A 4,379-nucleotide genomic window follows, 5' to 3' on the forward strand; every position below is an offset into this window, starting at 1 on the left:
CCCACCAAGCCTTCTTCCCCCCACCGAGCTACCCGCAGTGTAACGTGTTCATGGTCTGGGTTTTCCTCGTGTCCCTGTCAGTGGTGTCCCAACCGGGGTTTCTAGCTGTGACTGCACACCACTTAAAGGAGGCCTGGTGTGGTAACGGAATGAAAACCACCCAGACTGTTTGAAAAGTCACAGTATGCCATAAAAATTTACATCAACTATGATTTTAACACCCCAAAATGTGTTGTAATTCCTTTCACAAGAGAATTATGGGATTAAAAAGTAATTTCTTAGTGCACTACAGACTGAGCTGTTAAGGGGTGAGGTTCAAGCTTGAATTTACAGGATGAGCATCTTTGCTCAGTCTTGCTGCTGGGGTCTGTGTGATAAAGATGAGTGACGGAACATCAGAAGTTATCCCGACGTTAAAAGCTAATTGTAACAGAATACTTCCTCAGATCATACCAAAAGTAGTAATTCAGGAGTTAAATTTTGAATAGAAATAATCACTAGGCTCTTGTGTTATTTGATAACCCAATGAACGAAGAGGAGTGCATCATGTAAATACACAGTAAAAACATTTAGATTTACTACTGATTTGACACAAAATATTGATGAAGACCATATAACACTATGATATACTGTATGACAAGAACATTAATGAAAAACTGGTGAATGGACATAATTAAAAGAGAGCATCTATGTTACTAAAATGTTACTAGTCACTGAAAAAACATTGAAATGCTATAAATTCCAAACTCATGTGAAAAAAGAACTCGAAAAAGGTTTCCAAAATTTGACAGTTCTAAAACTTACATGCATGACATTTCCAAAATGAATTGTAATTGAATTCATCCATCGATGAAACTCTTAAAATATGTCAGTAATTGAAAAACCGTTTTGATCAGTCATTCTAGAGTAAAATTATTTTTTTATCTCCGTAGAAAGATATTTTTAAGAGTCATTCTGATATGAAGAGGTGATATCAGAAAGTGTGCCGTTAAAGCAATGTAGGCAAAATGTATTACAAAAATACAGCAGGCAGTCAATGAAAATATTTATTTTCCTGTATTTTGCGATGTTTGTGGTATTTGTCAGATTTATTTATTTTTATTTTTTATATTTTCACCATGCCAGCAGTACATATTTATTTTTATTCATGAATGGTCAAAAGACTTACAAGGCCCATTACTATTAGTATAACCACACATATGAAATATCACTTGGTGACATGGAGTGAAAAGGACAGTTTCATATATATTAAACAAATACACACACACGTTCTCTCAGAGGCTCACCATTCACCGCTACAAAAGCAGGAGGCATCAAGCTGCAGGAGTTCCAATATACATAACAAGTTGAAACATCTCAAGCATAAAAACTACACTTAACTTGCAAAAATAAAGTTTCTTCAAACATTTTGATCTGAGCTCAAGCAAAGCAAATAATGAACACCAATGATTTTTATACTATTTAACACACTTTAAAACATAGAAGGACCAACAGATGCAAAAGTCCCGAAAATGTAGAGGTTATTTATAGGAATGAACAATGCATTTCATCCAAAAAAAAGTCTACAGCAGATGTGTTTCATCCTGGCTCTCAAATATTTGAGAATCATAATTTACTATATTCAAACAGCAAGTTAAGCCAGAACAGAATGATAAACAGAAAACTCACTAGTTCAAACAAGGCATTATTGTCCTTGGTTTCCTTAGACAGTTTCACCAGTGCAAGAGCATCGTTCACCTGAAAGATCATGAGTCCCAATTAAAGAGCACTTGTACAAAACTATTCCCTTTTTTCTTTAAAAAGTGCCACATGCTGCTCATTTAAAACACCACCACCACCACCACACATAATGCTAATGAAGACCGTTGGTCTCCATCTCTTGTCAATGAGGAAAGGCCAGAGTGATTCTTTGATTCCAATTCGAAATGGTGTTCACTGGCCAATGCCTAAGGTCTCCAATTTGGAGGAGTCAAGCTGAGCGTTTCTCGGATGTTGTGCTCCTAAGACAGGACTGTCAGTTATCGGTCTTAAGTGGCCGCTGGGGAGGTTGAAGGCGTGTGCAGTTGCACACGCCATTTCGTACTTAGTCGTCTGTTCATTGCCAGACCGGTGAAAGGTTCCCTTAAGTGATGGATCCAGCATCCTCTTCTGTGATAACTGACGACACACAGTGGCCACATCTTTGACGTGTGTGGGGAACCGCTGCTGCCGGTGGTCCCTGTTCGCAGACTTGCTGCTGAACTGCACTTTATCAGACATAACAGTCACGGCACTTTCCTCAAGCTTTTCAACTTCTCTGTACAGAACAGGAATTCTCAAAACAGCAGCTCCTAAATTGTTCTCCAGGACGGCCCTTTCTCCTTCTAGTTTTGTTTTGCCATATAGATTTAGGGGACTTGGTACGTCTTCCTCTCTATAAGGTGGGTTTGTTCCAGCAAAAACATAATCGGAGTTAATGCAGATTAGAAATGCTCCGATTGCAGCTGTTTTCTTCACCGGGTTCCCGGAAGCATCCACATTAAGTTGAGAAGCAGCATCCGGCTGATTTTCGACAACATCTGGCCTTCTCTCTGCTGCACGATGTACTAGGACATGGGGCTGAAAATCATAAATGATGTGATGAACTGCTTTAGACTCCAGGCGATTAAGCTGCTCAGATTTTGGTCTTGCTCTTCTAAAACCACAGCCGACAGCGTGCCAATTATTCTGCTGAAATTCTTAGTACACAGCTCTGCCAAGAAGCCTGGTGGCACCAGTAATCAGAACCCGCCAGTTGGGGCTGCTAACTTCCTCCTCCACCAAAGGGCAGTTCACTGGGACAAAGTGGATACAGAGCTCCGTCTCCCGCCCACCGTGCCCGCCCTGTTGGCGTCGCCGCAGATTTGTTTTCACTCCAGCGCCCTCGGCCTTCCTCCCCTAGGACCGGGCCGGCCGATCTGTCAGACTTTTAAAATGTATAGTTTGTTGGGCTCTTGTGTCTATTCAGAGTATGTATGTTTATAGCTAGCTTTGTACAGGTCATTTCGTATCCCTCCTCTAGCAGAAGGTAGTCCCAGATGTTACAGGCTGCTGAGCGAGGCCCTGCCCTAGTCAGTAGGCTAGGAGTCTAGCCAGCAGAAAACAGTGGAGAGGGAGAAACAGTGTAAGTCTGTTATCAAGGAACGCTGGTCATTGAAAATAGGTAGGCGTCTGAAGTTTGAGCAGATTCTGTAGATCAAATGAGAAATATTGAAAGTTCCTTCCTGAAACCCGAATCCTGAGCACCTTTGGCGGGAGAGTCTGCAGCGCCGTTGGCGCCCGTCTCCTCCCCGTTCTCACGAGCCTTCACGCAGCGGGCATGCGGCCTGCTGCTCTCCGTGCAGAGGGACACATCTGGTCGTCTCCCGGGCATCACGCCTGCTCCAGGGGTATCAGCGTCACAGAGGCCCTCGGCAGCCTGCTGCCGTCAGCTGCTTGCTCTGTACCCTCTGGTCTAATGGCAAGCTTCCTGGTTGCAGACAACAGTCTCAGTCTATCCCTAACTTAGACAGAAATGCAGTTTCTTGGGAAGATACAGGATGGAGAATCAGGCGTAAAACCAGGCAGGAGCCTAGGAAGATGGGTAAAGAAACAGCCTGGTGGTACCGCAGCAGGATTTTTATTTTTTAATTTTATTTTTTCCTTAACGTCATATGGAAAAACCCGAACAAACTTCTTGGCCAACCCTATACGTATTGGATGTTCATTTGTTCGCGCACCATTGGAGAAAAACTATCCCTTCTCCACTGAACTGCCTTTGCTCCTTCATCAGAAACCAGACTGTATTAAATTTGACGTTTATAAAGACCCCTCCCTGAAAGTTTCTCAGCCAGCAAGACTGTTTAGTACACACCAGAGAAATGGAAGGCATGATGGATGCATTCTCATTGGTTTTTACCTTTTGCCTCTTCAGACAGATGATTTGCATTGGGAACTGTTACTAATAACCGCCATGCATAGGAGTAGACGAAAGCAGCTTGTGACAACCTTTTCAGCTGGTGGAGCGCTCTCCCAGGAGGATGGGAGTTCACAAGGCAGGCACTTTGTTTCAGTCACTGCTGTCCCTTTAGGTCGGTGACAAATGCTCCTCTATGATGCTCCCAACATAAGGGGAATTACTTATTCCTCTTTTACAGGTAAGACTGTGTAGGTTGTAGAGGCGGGACCTCAACATTTTCTGACAAGATGAGCAGAACGCAGGGCTTCTGTCCACCAGCAGAACCAGGACGTAGTTCAGAGAGCAAGTTGTGGAATCTTTGAGGAGTGGGACTGCTCACCGCAGGCAATCAGGTAGTAATTTGCACTGAAGTTTTGGTTGAAATCTGTATAGTGGCCTAGGCTTGATTCTGATGGTGGTGAGG

General features: G+C 43.0%; 1 pseudogene across 1 annotated transcript; it reads right to left on the reverse strand.

The window, feature by feature from the left end:
- Positions 1-1,779: 1,779 nt before the first annotated feature.
- LOC308625910 (methionine adenosyltransferase 2 subunit beta-like) lies at positions 1,780-3,391 on the reverse strand (annotated as a pseudogene). The gene is made up of 2 exons: positions 3,284-3,391; positions 1,780-2,916 (listed from the first exon to the last, which is right to left on the reverse strand). The product of its transcript is annotated as a methionine adenosyltransferase 2 subunit beta-like (transcript).
- Positions 3,392-4,379: the final 988 nt, after the last annotated feature.

This window comes from Mesoplodon bidens (genome assembly GCF_964165515.1).
Source record: "Mesoplodon bidens genome assembly, chromosome: 12".
NCBI lineage: Eukaryota > Metazoa > Chordata > Mammalia > Artiodactyla > Ziphiidae > Mesoplodon > Mesoplodon bidens.